This window comes from Macrosteles quadrilineatus, unplaced genomic scaffold (assembly GCF_028750875.1).
Source record: "Macrosteles quadrilineatus isolate MER2022 unplaced genomic scaffold, UCM_ALF_1.0 Scaffold_12__1_contigs__length_5162894, whole genome shotgun sequence".
Lineage (NCBI taxonomy): Eukaryota > Metazoa > Arthropoda > Insecta > Hemiptera > Cicadellidae > Macrosteles > Macrosteles quadrilineatus.
Genome location: NW_026542605.1, coordinates 2,191,942 through 2,207,856, shown reverse-complemented (window position 1 = coordinate 2,207,856; position 15,915 = coordinate 2,191,942). Strand labels below are relative to the sequence as shown.

General features: G+C 31.9%; 1 protein-coding gene across 2 annotated transcripts in view; it reads right to left on the bottom strand.

Moving 5' to 3' along the window:
* The window catches only part of LOC129004861 (cyclic nucleotide-gated cation channel beta-3-like), a 98,395-nt gene extending 82,922 nt beyond the window's left edge, over positions 1 to 15,473 (bottom strand). The window contains exon 1 of one of the 2 annotated variants that reach the window (XR_008491775.1): positions 15,365 to 15,473. The gene's annotated coding sequence lies outside the window, so the exon portion shown is untranslated. The remainder of the gene's footprint in view (positions 1 to 15,364) is intronic. The other variant, XM_054433540.1, reaches the window with a different exon arrangement.
* Positions 15,474 to 15,915: the final 442 nt, after the last annotated feature.

Below are 15,915 nucleotides of genomic sequence, written 5' to 3'. Positions count from 1 at the left end.
AATACGCCCTCTACCAGGCAGATTTGTACAGTATACATTGATTTTAAACCAATGATAACTCTGCATAAAAAGAGGAATTTCGTAAATTAAATTCGAAACAATGTTAATATTGCTAAAGTTAATTTATTTATCTTAATTATCAATACAATTTTTTTATTGTAAATCACTCAAGGTAGTTCATACTTTACGGTAAAGCTTTACAGTGTAGCATCTTGTACATCTTGGGTGTTTAGAAATTTAACGATGCCGTAACATTGTGTTTACCTAATTAAGAACCATAATAATTTTTTGTTGATGACATAGTCCCTTGTTGAAGCTATAATGTAAAACAAGCAGAGTTATAAATGTCATGCATTAAGCAATTTTCTATTTAGTAAGAAAGTTAATCAATATATTTGAAATCCAATGAAAAAATACTTTCAAGACTGTTTGTAAATCATCTACTTGAATGGCACATTTTATTATTATTTAAAAATCAATATTAAGTTCCGAACATCATGAAAATGTGATATCAAGAGGCTTTGTTTCTTAAACAAATTTTTCCCAATACTTTGTGTATCCCTTTTTAAGTCTTAGTAAATACGGCTCGCTAGTGTAAAATGATTCCTATACTATTAATTAACGGATATAGTTTAAAGCTAGGTGTTGGTGGATTTTTTATCATGTCGGCATCCACTAGATTTTTTGACTTTCCGTTAAATAAAACAAATAATTAGAGGAAAAACTAAATCAAGGAATTGTGTGGTAACTTAGTGTATGTAATTGAGTGAAGTTTGATTCTTTGAAACAGTGACTTTGATTCTTAAACACTGACTTTATAAACTACAGTTCATCATAAAATCTAAGATAGAACAAAAACAATTAAATAGAAACCTGTTCTTGTACTGTTAAAACTGCAGATATTGGTCAAAATAAATGTGCTTTTGGGTAAAGATACTAATGACTAAGTACATGCGTACGACTCACAGCGTTTGAGCCCCTCAAAAAATGTCTGTGTAAGTATAATGGGTTATGAAAGTGAATCTAAGAATGGAGAAAGATTAATAAAAAAAACAATTTCACGTTTGTTTTAATTTTGCTATAATAACCTATTTTTACATACGAAACGTATAGTTTTGGAACATTTTGCAATGTCGGTGATATTCTCGTTGTCGTCATGCCAATCAGTATAATCCTAGTTGGAATCATAATAAAATATCAAAAAATAATTCTTACTTCAACAGTTTAGATACTACGAATCCTATCGAATGATGAAAAAGTTATAAATGAAACATCGATGGCATGAGAAAATACAACATACTTGTATATTTTGTAATACTCCTCTTAAATAAAACAATTTATACACACTAGTTCAAAAATAAAACTAAATAAGTGAACACATGTTAAGTATGTCAGAGAAGAATTTGTTTGCATCCAAAGCGAATAGTACAGCCATTCTAGGAAGGGAATATCTGTGACCATTTAAGTAAATGTATGCGTTTCACTTTCGCAGGGTTTGGTAATCCACCGTCTCTCAGGCTGACAATATTGATTACAGCTTTGGCTGTGAAGGGAGAGTGTTTCCACATCCCTCATTGCCAGTAGTTTAATCTTCTATTCATCCAATAGTAATATTAATTTAATTCGGTGTTTAAAAAGAAACATATTTTTGGATCATTCGTAAACAACCTTTATTACTATTCAACATTAAAAAACACTGAATAATTTTCTTAAAGAGATAAACATGAATGTACTTGTCGTATGGAAACATGAGTAAAATATAATTTGTAAAGATTTTACGATCGTACTAGTAGTTGACTCAACTATAGGAAATGGAATTTGTACATTTTTTCACAGCATCTTTGCTTCTCCACTCTTTGCTAATTGTATATTCTGTTCTTTTACAAAAGATCAACTTTCTTACGGATCTATTATGGCCTACACCAACCACACCGATAAAAAAAAAAATGAAATCATATTAAAACATACTAGATAACGTAATGCTCACACCAGTACCAAACGTTTATCCTTACTTGTTTTAAGTTGATTAGCCTTAGGGTTTAAATTAGAATTACCTACAATATGTACAATTATTGTTGAGTGCCTTATTGGCGATGGACTATCCTTCTTTTGTAATTAGATTTTACATGTGACGCCACGAAACGATTTACAAAACCACTTCTTGACTTCCTTTACACTTATGTCACAACCATCTATCTAGCTTACCTCAAAGCTGATTTTCTGTCAAGCATTTCTCCTTAAGGAAGAAGATTTTATGTAAGTCAAGCCAGTGTATCCGTTTACCACTTTATCTGATCTTTCACGACTTACGCAACAATATCCGATTTACTATTTCGATTTAATTTTATATATAGTCTGAAATGCGTCATGAATTTTGGTTATCGGTGTGGTATATAATAACAACACGTTTTAGTATTATGTATAAACATACATGCTTTTTTACGTAGCCAACACGATATCCAACATGTCAGATATTACTTGGTAACTGAGCATTGTTTCTCGCATGCAAAAAAGGTTATTACAATCGATGTATCTATGTTATAAATTATTTTGTGATCATCCGATGTAAATGGTTTATGATCTAATAAACACAGAATTTGGATTAAACAATGTGATGAACGACGGATCAGTTTGTATTTTTTTACATATTACAATTTCCATGCTTATAATTATGCTATTTCAAAATCAATATTATAAATACATGTTTGAAAAGCTATTTAAATTATGTTCATGGATTTATTATTTAAAGAGTCGTAAAAATAATTATTTATGTTTTTTTTTTATCGAGATAGAAGAAAAAACTGTTATATTAAACATTTATCTGAACATCATGATTGAAAAAAATGGATGTTTATGTTTCGTATGTTAATTATTATTATTAATTGGTTTATGTTCTTATTCCAGTGAATATTTATTTGATGGTCTTACAAAATAAAAAAAATTGTTAGATAGGCGATATTTCAATAAAATATTTTTATTTTTTAAATACATCATTGATTTTTTTAAATAAAACATATATGATGCAACTATACTAAAAACCCACTTCATTACCCTCCCTGTAGCAGCAAACCTAAGTACTTTTTAAAGAAAATTATATTTAAATAGATTTAATTGAAAATCCAATCGGGAAAAAGGAAATTCGCTTAGTCTGCAGGTTTGCTAAGGCGGGGTCTTTTTATTTGATGTTAGTAATAAAGGAAATGTGATCCTTCTTCATTCTTACTTCTTATTTATCTATTTAATGTTTGTGGGTGTGTTGGTTAAAAACAATTGTACCTATACGGACATATATTAGAAGCATAAATTTTGCCTACAAAACAAAGTCAACTACGATATTATTCTTTTAACAAAAGTTAAATAGACTGCAAAACAATATGTTTTAGATAGATTGCGTTGACCAAAGATTGCTCTCAGAGTAGCCTAGACCAATGGTTTTCCCCGAGCAAAGCTCGATCCCCAGGTGCTACTTCTTTAATCGCGCTAATATTTAAATGCTAAAAATCATAGGGAAAAAATAAATGGAGCTTAGCCTCATTATATTTTTCGAACCCAATTAATATAGTTCAGCAACTAATCAATGACAACCATCAGACAACCAATATGATAATTTTATGTTTGAAGTTTGTGTTTATGAAAGGATGAAACGACAAAACAGATATCCAAGAATTTGAATCCACGTATTGTTATGAACAAACATCAATCGTCAGAGATAGAAATTTTATCATAATGTTGATGTTGGAAGCTCGTGTAAAGTAACGACATGTCATTACGTCGACGATGTTGATAGCGTGGTTGCGTGGAGGCATGATCATTGATACTTAAAACAACGTGTTTTAAGAAAAATACAACTGTTCCTTGTAAATTTTAAGTATCTGATGAGTTATTGGAGTTAATACTAGTTTAAAATGTTTCAACACTAATGGCTTAACAAGCTCTAATTTTGAGTTGGAAGCTCAAGTAGTTTTAATCGTCTGTTTATGAGCATGTGTACAAGTGGTGGTGGGTGTAAACATTAAAGCGTTGGATATTCTGTTTGTTATCTGAATTTGGAAATTACATTTGGATTACGAAAAGGAAGCTCTAATTACTCAGCTATTCACCCAAAGTGTTTATTTAAACACTTTATCAAAACCCCTTCTCCCAGTAGTAAAAAACTCACTTTTCAGATCCTCATATGACACTGGTTTAAGATTCTTCTAGAGGTTGGTTCAGCCATTCGAGATATTTTTGATCAAGATTACTCACTGTGAAATCTCCATAGGGACTTACAAAAGCTAGACAAAAGGAGCACTCAAACCATAGAACCAATTATTTATTTTGTTAATTTGTGTTAATATTTCTTATCATAATATATTTCAATAGAAGCTATATGAATGCCATAATCTTTATAAAAAACTAGGAGCTTTCCAGGAGAATAATGCAAATTTACTTGTTCTATTCAAAATCTAACTCCGTTTTCCAGCAAAACACAAAAGACCCAAACATTAATAACCTCCCGAGCCATTGGAAACTACATTACTGTGAAACTCCCAATTGTTTTGTCAGTGTTCATTTACAGTCTAACCAAACCAACGTTATTCTAAGTATTTTACTTTTTAAAGGCTAGAACCCTGTAAATTGATTTATCAATTCAACAACACCAAATTTATCTAAATTTTTGTTTAATGGCTCATTAATTCAACAGATTGAGCCACTTAAATATCACATTTTTTTCGAATAAGCTGTAACGTATTGTATGCATTTTCAAATATAAGGACGACTGTAGCCTATTTATAGGACGTTTTTACTATACGCGGATTTCTCATCGAAGTATAATTATAAGCCTACATCATTGGAATTTCTTTAAGTGTCATTAGTTAACTTAGGCTTAAATAGACCCAGAACAGCGTGGTCTAAGTTGTCAAAGGAGGGTTGGGTTTTATTTTGTTCAAATAATGGATGAAAATCACTGTAAGTTGGTAAATATTTAAACTGTTCAAAACGTGGTGTTGCAGTATTGAACGTTACATCTTATGTTATCGTCGTTTGAAACTTCCAAATCATTTGGATCCAAAGAGCTCCAAAAAGCAATATAATATTTGCTTGAAGCAATTGTTGCCAAGACGAAGACTTTTTTCGATGTTTGTATCATGATGTTAGTGTGGGGTTAGAATTGAAACTCCTAGAATGATAGATAGCAGAGGAAATAAAAGACACGATTATTAATTCATATTTTCATATAAAGTAACTACCTACTAAATCATGACAAGCAAAGCTGTAGTAAACTCAATGGCTGAAAATGTTAAACCAAAAATAAATTGAATAATTGTGACGGTATAACAATACATACAAACTAAAATTTAAACAGTTTCTTTAAGACATTTCTCGATTAGTATTTTTACACACAAGATGCATAGTATCTGATAGGTGTTTGGGAAAAACAGCATATTGTTTGTATTCTTACCTACATTATGTCAATGATTTATAAATAAGTGTTTTTTAGTATTGACTCAAATTAATAGTTATTTAATGTTTACACGGGTTTTTTGTAATTCAAAATTGTTAATACGAATCTAAAATATTCTTTACAAGCTTTCAAATTTTCCACATGAGAACTTATGAGTCGGTAGCGTGACGCGACGTTGGTCTTTATTAATTCACACCACGTCCGTCCCTCACGCTCCAACGATACAGCAAAATATGATACCATCGCACTAAATAATACCTGGAAATGTTTTACATTTATATTTCACAACGTTTCTTTGGCATAATCAATTTTATACTATGGAAAATCTATTACACTATAAATTTATGTGAAATTTATATTATTAAAATTCAGTTGTTGGTGTGAACGATTTTTATAACTGAAACAAATATTTGCCACTGTTTGCATACGAAAATAATACACAAACTAAAGGTTTGAAATGCCTAGAGCTACAGCAATACCGCTTGGTTTAGTGTGTTGATTTGTGTGATATTTTTTTCTTACTCATAGAGTTCTTAGAACATTTACGTTTGTAACTGGTGTAAGACTTATTACTCATAATTTATATTTCCTTATTACACATTTTTGTGTGTGTATTTAACTTCCGGTTAGAACAAGTTAAAAAAATTCTAAATAATTAAAAGAAAGTTTTCCTATTTGTCGTCTCAAGACTGTAAGGATTTTACTCTATAAAATCTTACTCTTTTGAAAATTCTTGAATGCAATCTAAGGACAAACTTAATCTAAATTTCAATTATGTTCACAATACAGAAATTTGTTCGAATAACGTTAAAATTATATCTTAAATTTCATAAGTGTTTGACTTTTTTAATTGTAATCTATATACTGGCGAAGCAGACTAGTTACACCACTAAACCCAATACCGTTAAGCAGCGTTTATATTTTGGTGAAACTGTATGAAATCAGATAAAGGAAAAGTGGTTTTATAACGTATTACAAAACATGTATTTTCTCCTTAGATTGCATTCAAGAATTTTCAAAAGAGTAAGATTTTATAGAGTAAAATCCTTACAGTCTTGAGACGACAAATAAGAAATCTTTCTTTTAATTATTTAGAATTTTTTGAACTTTCGAGCTGAGAAAAAAGTTTTTAAAGAAACATGCTTGCCTATTAATATATAGATTACAAAACATGTATTTTCAAAGGCCATAACATCGGACCCCAACCGCCGCCATTGGTGAGATAACTGGCATTTGCATATTTACAGCTATGTAAAACGTGCGTGTACTTGTTCTATACTCCGTCATAGATTTGTATCTACGTCGTAAAGGAACAATGCATGTTCATCAGTATTTTTTTAGAGAAATTGCCTTAAAAATAGTGAAAACAATGCCATAACGTATTTGATAAATTATAAATAACCTACCTCTTGCACGCAAATTCATTTACAAAAGTCAATCCAAATACAACATAAAAAGTGTTTATATTTTACCTCTATGTACGGATTTAAAAAAACAAACCTCTAGGTTAGAAAGGATAGCATATATACAGAAACAGTATATTACTTTTGTTGAGGAGAGTTATTGTATATATTTATGATTTGTGCGTCATTAAGTTTATATTATTAGCAAATTATTATAAATGCTATATTTCATATCTAGTTTTAACTTAGAGCTGTGAAGTAGCAAACATGCATTCTCTTAGGGCAATTGTCGGCTTTTGGCGCCGGTAACAGAGTAATAAACCATCGTCCTTCTGCGAAAGGACGGGCCCTTCCTCACCACTTTTAGAAAGTTGCAACCCCAATCGAGGGTGAGGAAGGTGTCTTTTATTCAGTCATAGTCAGTGTCTCGACTAGCATCGCATTGTCAAGTTCGTTTCGTAGTTTTCGTATAGGACGTGTGAGGCAGACCCCTCCACGTATTTCATTAGTCTTAGTTTCGCATTCAATAGTACATTCACATTAGTTTTTCGTTATAGCATTTTAGTCAATCATTTATACAGTCCACTTAATATTCATTTTACATCAATAAATTCATAGTTCGTTATTAAAGTGTTAGTTCTTTATTATTTTGCATAACATTGGCGTACACACACGCGCCGCAACAGGGTCCTTCGAGCCGGATTATAGTACCACAACAGGGTCCTTCGAGCCGGATTATAGTACCACAACAGGGTCCTTCGAGCCGGATTATAGTACCACAACATGGTCCTTCGAGCCGGATTCGCGATATCAGTCGCAGTGAACCGTCGCAGTGAACGGTTTTAGTGAACAGTCGCATTGAACATTGAAAGTAGTGAAAAGTGTTCTATTCTACTCTATTTTTGGATTACCACCATCATCTTCACAATAGTAAGTCATCATTCATTTTCATTTGTTCAAAAAAGCTACAATGGCTGAAGAAATGAGAAAGTTAGTTATCAAAAGAGCTACTATCAAGTCCAAAGTGACCAGATTTCAATCTTTCCTTGGACAAATCAGTCAGACAAAAGATTTTTCCCAGCTAGAAGATAGAATAGCTGTATTTAGGGATTCGTTAACGGAGTTTGATCTAGTACAATCAGAAATAGAACTGGCAGACTCCGTTAGTGATCACAATCTAGAGTGGGAGTCATTCGAAGACTTATACTATGAACTTTTAGCAAGATCTAAGGCCCTCCTTGCCAAATCAAAAAATACTAGTGAATCATTGCCGTCAAATACTGAACAATCCTATTCAGTGCAACAAGTCAAGCTACCCATTGCAGGATTACCCACTTTTGAAGAAAAGTGCAATCACCTGGAGCCGATTGACTTATTAGTTGCCGCCGATGAAATTGGACTTCGGGGCATTGGACAAATGCAGCCACAGCAGGAAGCGCCCATCTTTCAAAACACTTGTTTAGGATGGGTATCCTCGGGGAATTTTTCTGATAGCAAAAAAGCTGAAACCGAGAGATCGATTTGTCTTCAAACCACAGACGATAAACTTCATTCTCGATCTCAACAATTCTGGAAATCAGTCAGCTGTGACCAACCAGAATCACAACTTGATAGCAAACAGGCAAAGTGTGAACAAACATACATCGAAACAACAGTCAGGGACACTACCGGGAGATACACAATCAAGTTGCTAGTAAAATACGACCTAAGTAATGTAGTTGACAATCAAACGCTTGGGGAATCAAGGTTTTGTCAGTTGGAGAAAACACTGTCAAGAAACTTCACGCTGCATCAAGCTTATTCAAACTGCAAGACAAAGTATCCCTTCAACCAACGTGCCAAAATGGACAGCGGAGTCTGCCAACATCATTCCTTTTCTACCAGTGGTTACAAGAAAGGACAACGAAGCGCCAAAGAAGCCAATGAAGCGTTTCACCGGACGCGTCACAGAGATCCACCTTGGAGACGACGGCAGGGTGTGAATCGCCACCGTCAAAACAATCACCGGCGTGTACAAGCGAGCTGTCAACAGTATGTGCATCCTACCCGTGGAATGACGTCAGACGTCATACACTGCAACAGCTGGGAACTACCCTTGTCAACTATCTGTGTCAAGTGTCAGTGAGTGAGTCATAAAAGTGATAGTGTAAATATTAAAATCTCCAAGCCAAATAGTGAAAGTGTAACATAAAAAATCTACATTTAAGATAAATTGTAGGATAAATCAATGTTTCAAATATAAAGCTTTAGTTATATTTTTAATAGTTGTAGTCTTTTGCATTGTCATTTTTCATCGTTTTCATAGTAGTTAAATTTGTTATATATTGCATTTTGAATAACCAATCAGATCAATCGTTATTATTGTAATTAATCTTTGTTAGGGTTAATTAATCGATTTGTACATCATTAATTGTAGTATGGTATTTCATTTTCGTGCATCTAATCATTTATCTAGCTTGTATGTATTTAAGTGGCTATGATTTGCGTTTAATTCCTTTTGTTACTGATTATTTAAAGTAACATAGCTATCATGTCGTATATAAAAGTGTCATCATTTAAGTCATTTTACTGTCGTTTTGCAAGATTAGTCGCTTATTCATTCATAACAACTGTTTTCATATTAATTGCATCACAATGTTGTTGTTTTCTTGTTTAAATATACTTAAATATTTGTGTTCTTATGTTGTACAGTCATAATGTATTCAATCGTTGTAAATAGGATTTGTAGCATTGTGTTAGATTTAAAAAACCATAAAAGCTTGATTCTAAAAATTTTGCACTTAACAATTTAACTTTAGAGTCTTGTCATCTTTTTTGTACAGTTTAGTGTGTCATTGTTTCATTTATTAAGTTATCGACAAATTATCATGAGTTCTGATTTTTCATGTGTATATTCAAAGCTTTATCATTTAACTTGGTTTTTATAACATAAATCATATTCGTATTTAGCATATAAGGTATTTTACAATATTTTAAATGTACTTCACTCGTATTGCTTTGTGTCATTGTGTTATTCTATCATTTCAACATGGTTTGATTAATTTGTTTGTAAATACAGCAGTATTGTAATTATTGTATCAATTTCGATTCAATTAGATTTTGCAATATAGAAATAGTTGAAAGATTTTCTCTTTCAAGGGGGGAGAATGTTGAGGAAAGTTATTGTATATATTTATGATCTGTGCGTCATTAAGTTTATATTATTAGCAAATTATTATAAATGCTATATTTCATATCTAGTTTTAACTTAGAGCTGTGAAGTAGCAAACATGCATTCTCTTAGGGCAATTGTCGGCTTTTGGCGCCGGTAACAGAGTAATAAACCATCGTCCTTCTGCGAAAGGACGGGCCCTTCCTCACCACTTTTAGAAAGTTGCAACCCCAATCGAGGGTGAGGAAGGTGTCTTTTATTCAGTCATAGTCAGTGTCTCGACTAGCATCGCATTGTCAAGTTCGTTTCGTAGTTTTCGTATAGGACGTGTGAGGCAGACCCCTCCACGTATTTCATTAGTCTTAGTTTCGCATTCAATAGTACATTCACATTAGTTTTTCGTTATAGCATTTTAGTCAATCATTTATACAGTCCACTTAATATTCATTTTACATCAATAAATTCATAGTTCGTTATTAAAGTGTTAGTTCTTCATTATTTCCATAACATTGGCGCAGCACACACGCGCCGCAACAACTTTTTTAAATTAATTAGGTATAAATACCTATTTATACCTATTACTTGCCTATTAAATACCTATTATTATGAGCTTTCTTTCCAGCTCATATTTTGAATGTTTTCAAATTTTCAAAATAGTTCAATAATCTTGTCGGTATATTTAAGAAATCATATAGCTTCAAACAATTTAAACTTTTTCACGAGTTTGAACTTATACATTTATATGTAAACACCGCGCGTTTGATCAGAAACACTTTTGACGTGCAAATTTGTGAAACGCGTCAAAAGTTAAATCTTTAAAAGGGATTTCAAAATCCTTTTAGCTGCGTAAAATCCTGAGCCGGTAAAAGCTGTACGCTGAGTCAAACTGTTAAAGAAGCTGTCAAAGAAATTTTCAAGCAATTCCATGCAAACCTTTAGCTAAACATCTAACATTGCTAACATGACTAATTGACTATAAATTAGTTAGGTGATTAATTTACGTATCATCACGGGTTTTCCTTAAGAAACGGCTGCCTGTTACATCGGTACTATTAAATTGTATTTAGTGATAAACACAACACAATATGATAAGTAATAATCCTTACTTATATGTTACCTGCCCTTGGCAACCACTATACATTAGATATGATAAAAAAGTGTACTTGAGTCAAATTACTTCAAGTGCCTAAATGGCAATAGGATTACAAAGTGTAAGTAGGAACAGTTTGTGTTAGCAGGAACACCTAGTTTGACTATTTTGCCAATATCGTAAACCTAGTCAGTTTTATTGATTTCCCCATTCATATACATTTTATCGCATCTTTAAAATTCACTAAGCGTGCAATAGTGCATAGCTTAATAGTAAAACCTATTGCATTAACTTTTGATTCCAAATTACTTGTGTGAAAAAAGAATTTTTGCATAATTTATCATATAAAGTTCTAAATTGCTTGAAAGCTGGATTAGCTGAGATTTAACAATAGATTTCTACCATATATGTAACAGTCAATGACCAAAACGGGGTTTCTGGACTGCTGAAACGTTTGCATATTTGTGTTTTGGTTTAATGTTGCACTGCTTGCTTCAGCCAACACAAGGGCACAATTAGCCAAAGATTTTGAACGAAAAAGTTCAATAATTTGATCGTGCAGTAGTACTTTAACATACCTCACTCCGTTTCGAGATTTTTTACCGTGTGTTCAAAGTTATTTTCAGTAAGTTCTGTCGTGTTTTCAAACATTAGTTATATTTTGGGTCAGCTATTTTTACCAAGGTATTTTCCACTTAGTTATTTTTTTGCTTGAACGCTTTTTTACCCTTTTTTTGTTGATATTCAACCTACCTTTTGTTGATATTTTGTTGATATCCAAAAGGTCTTCCAGCAGGTAATTTAACTACTACATAGGCCTACATTTAAAACTCGACTATCAAAACATAAAATGGCGACTGAGTTAACCATCACTAAAAAAATAATGTATCAACTTAATCAAACTCGACATAACAATTGCATTTTAGAAACTACATCCATAACTAACTCGTTTTGGTTTTACTTTTCGTTGAAAAAGATTACTTTCTATTTTTGTTTTTTATATCATTGTAGGTAGCAATTTTTTAAATTCATTGTAGCAGCCCCGGAACTGTAAAAATGACTAATATTGGTTTTATATTACCTGTCGTCAGTTCCAAATTGTAACTTTCGTAGAAGCTATTAATAAATATTACTTTTGGTTGGATAGGCCTATCACGGGTACGAAACATTGCCGTTACACGACCGGGAAAAGACCCAAAGCAATGTTTCGTACCCGTGATAAAGAAGCTTTTTTTTATCCAACCAAAAGTATTATTTATTTATGTGTCGTGTGTTAAGTGTCATGTGTTTAAACCAACAATGAAGCTATACAAGTGGATTTTTTAATGTACATTCCTGGACTATATGCTTGACAATGACAGCTCGCCGAAACTGACAACAGGTAATATAAAAACAATATTAGTCATTATTACAGTTCCGGGGCTACTACAATGAATTTTAATACTAATATTTAGCCAAATTCTAAAAACCTATTTAAAGTAAAACTGTATTTCCATGCCCAAAATAAACCACAACTTAATTAAACTACGATTAACCCATTTTGGTAAATGTAAGAGATAAGGTTAGCCTCAGGAACAATTAAACTTTATGCTGGGATTATAAGATTTGAAAACCCTATTGTTAGGTTTACACTAAGCTTATTTCATCCCTTTATAAAAGAAACGCTACTGTATTTTGATACTCTCATTCAAGTAAAGGCATTAAATCTATTCAATTAATATTGGATATTTGTGAGTATGTTGAATTATCATTAATTGTTGACAAACACATAATCTATTTAGAAGGTATAATATATTTCGCTTCAATTCAGTTAGTAATGACGTACATTTTAAATATTTCAATGGAACTTGGATTAATCTGTTAAATGTATGGAACCCTATTGTATAATTAATATCAACTTGGTTTTTTCACGTGTGTCGGATTTGTTTTCAGGAAGCCTTCATGGCTCAGGTTTTTCCCTGCTATATAATTGTTTTATTTCCAACGGTCCTGAAAAAGTACACAAGTAGTATGCTATTTTAAACCCCTATTACTATTTAGTGTTATGAATGCTCCAAATTAAGTAAATGGACTGTTAAAATCTGGGTGGACGTGTGCCTAGAGAATAAAATCTGTTAACTCTAGTATGCAATATTGTTGTAGTATGTAATATTGTAGTGTGCAAATCTATCAATGTTTGTGTCTCATAGATTAGTGATAACCTTTTTTAATTGGACGTACAAAATCTAAGCCCCGTTTTAAGTGTTTTCTGAAAACAAAATCGGTTTTGTTTTCTGTCAAAGAGGTGGGGCTTGTGCAATTTAAGTTTAAATCATGTCACCTATCTAATAAAAATGTCTCATCCATATCAGTCAGTTAGTTACATTATCAAGCTATATTATTTAAAAGATGCTTGGTCAAAAAGATGGAAGTTAAATTAAAAATTTAATATAAAGAAAAACATTTTCAAAGTTTCATAATAAATATTAATATTATTTATTTAATTTTTAGGAAAGTCTAAATTTGTTAGAAAGTGTTTAATTGTTGTTATATTCTTTTTGAAAAATAACCATAGATTGTATAGAAACATTTAATGTTTTGTTAAAAAACAAAAATAGTAAAGGTTATTTTTATTAATAGCTATTTACTATTGTTATTAAAATATATATGTTCTTTTTGTTAAAATATCTCCATTTTACGAAAAATGTATTTCTTTTGGTTTCTTAATTTGTTTTAGAAGTACAGTTTACTTCAATTCATTTAATTATTGCTGTTTGATATTTAAGTGCTGATGACCAGGTACGCCAGCCGCAAAAGACGGCCATAAACATTGATGAATTTAGTGCCAAGAATTTCATTGTACTTATTTTGTAAATAAAAGCACTTTCATTCATTCATAGTATCAAGCTATATAGCAAAATATTTTGTAGCCATTTATTGGTTAATTCGATATTATATAGTTTTTTTTTGTTTATTTACCCTCACACACCAAAAATGTTATTTTAACATACACCAAGTACACCAAATATACAACAAGTTAACAATCTACTACATATGCAACAGTTCGTTTCAGTACTTTCAATCAATGAATCAACCAAAACACTAAATCGCATTACGTTTCTCAGCTGACGATCGCTTTGAAACCTCTCCAACGTACCAACGAAAACTGTCAACTATAAACAGACGTTACAAACATTTTGCGTGATATTTTGTGTGTTTGTTTTGACACAGTTAGTTGTTATACAGTTTTTTTTCACAACCATTTCTAGGGTATATTTTTTACCCGTCATTGGTGTTTTAAAATTCTTATTGTGTGAAAATGCATCATACATTTTAACACTTTAACTGTTATTCATTTATATATTTGACAAGTAGTAAAGTATATAGGATGTGGACTACCATTCCACCAGGATTGATTATCACAATTTTAAAACTAGGAACCAACATCAATTTGATATACAGCATGTTAGACTGACAAAAAAAGAAGAATCAACGAGTACTGGGCCTAAAATGTCTGAACAAATTGCTTAAAAAACTTCTATCACTTCGCTACAAAGTCTTTAAAGCTAAAATAATTCATATCTAAACCACCCGTCCTACAACTTGAATGATTGTCTAGAACTTCCTAGACCTCAAAATAATTAGTACCGTAATGTGTATATTTTTCTCTTGTAGTTTTCCTCACCTGTGTGTATTTTTTTCTCTCTTGATTTGTTGTTTTGACCTGTATTCTTTCTGTACAAAATATGAAACAACATTGACCCTATTGACTTTCCACACACAATGTATTGTCTTACTGGAATTAAACATGTTATTCTTGATTCCTGATGCTTTGATAAAAAAAACATTCACCGTTCAGTATAGTGTGATGCTACTAGTATTAAATAATCATTTCCAATTTTAAACTAAACTTTACCAATACAATCTCGTTGGAAAATGTGTATGCTGTTACTGTAGTAAATTATACTTAGGATTAGCTAATAGCTATACAAACAATTAAGCTGGTTGATAATTCATTTGACATATACTTGAATAATATCGTTATAACATAAGCGTCTACCTTGTATTTCACTTAAAATGAAGCAATAGAATACGGAAATTAAACTCAAGTTTTTTTCAACAAGATAAGTCATCCGCAACGTCTTAAAATAAAACTAATGTCAAAACTTAAACACCCTTTGATTTAATTTCGAATGGTCAGCAAATAACTACTTTCCAATAAGTTAGGGAGGTTTTCTAACTCCTTATGTAGGCAGTGATTGAATTACATTGTGTGATTATTATTTAGAACCTACCTTTATATATCAGCAAGGGGGAGGACTCCATAGGTTCCGTCGACACACACACTACAACACGCATGAGGGCGGAGCGGTCTCCAGCACATCATGCCTCTCCGGCGTCCCGACCACTACTGAATCCATATACACTGCTACCAACACGAGCAGTGCTGCCAACTGGCCTAGTATCAGCACGAAATTTCCCTGCAAGAGCGCTCTGTGATCTCGCCGGCTTGTTTGTTTACCGATGCAAAACAGAGCTCTGTCATGACGTTATTACTTTGACTGTTTCTAAGTAGGGTTGGGTGGCGGAATGTTGCAGTTGAAATTGGATTTTGGTTCTGAAATAGCTTTGGTGAAAAGGTACAATAATTTGTGTGTTTTTTATTAAACACAACTGGTCAAATTTGGATTATTTAATACTACATAATGTTCGTGTAGTCAGGAGTATCAACTATGTTCGTGGCGTATACCAAACCAATTGTCGAGCGTAATTGAAATTAGATCTTACTCGTTTACTTTGTACACTTGTATGAATTTCTCGGAAACAAAAGTTATATTAAAATTTA